Source organism: Protobothrops mucrosquamatus, unplaced genomic scaffold (assembly GCF_001527695.2).
Source record: "Protobothrops mucrosquamatus isolate PMUCROS unplaced genomic scaffold, P.Mucros_1.0 scaffold1975, whole genome shotgun sequence".
Lineage (NCBI taxonomy): Eukaryota > Metazoa > Chordata > Lepidosauria > Squamata > Viperidae > Protobothrops > Protobothrops mucrosquamatus.
In genome coordinates this window covers 88,020-88,820 of record NW_015388091.1, presented here as the reverse complement: position 1 = coordinate 88,820, position 801 = coordinate 88,020, and positions in this window count along the sequence as shown.

The following is an 801-nucleotide window of genomic DNA, read 5'->3' as shown; positions in this document are numbered from 1 at the left end:
ACAGACCAGGAGACCATTTCATTGGTATAGTCACCACTGAAACAACATCATCACCTAGAATATTGCCTTTCAACATGGTTCCTTCTAGTCAGTCTCGCTCGTAAGTTATTCAATGTGATGGAGTTGCATTCCCTCCATTTGAGGTCCTAATACTCTTTATTTATAATAATAATAATAATAATAATAATAATAATAATAATAATAATAATAATAATAATAATAATAATAATAATAATAATAATAATAATAAAGTTGGAAGGTACCTTGGAGGTCATCAAGTCCAACCCTCTGCTCAGGCAGGAAACCCTATACCATTTCAGACAAATGGCTGTCCAGTTTCTTCTTAAAAACTTCCAGTGTTGGCGCGTTCACTGCTTGTGGAGGCAGGTTGTTCCACTGGTTAATTGTTCTAATTGTCAGGAAGTTTCTCCTTAGTTCTAGGTTGCTTCTCTCCTTGATTAGTTTCCATCCGTTGCTTCTTGTCCTGCCTTCAGGCACTTTGGAAAATAGCTTGACTCCCTCTTCTTTGTGGCAGCCCCTGAGATATTGGAACACTGCTATCATGTCCCCACTCGTCCTTCTCTTCATTAAACTAGACATATCCAATTCCAGCAACCGTTCCTTATATGCTTTAGCCTCCAGTCCCCTAATCATCTTTGTTGCTCTTCTCTGTACTCTTTCTAGAGTCTCAACATCTTTTTTACATCGTGGTGACCAAAACTGGATGCAGTATTCCAAGTGTGGCCTTACCAAGGCATTGTAAAGTGGTATTAATACTTCACGTGATCTTGATTCTATCCC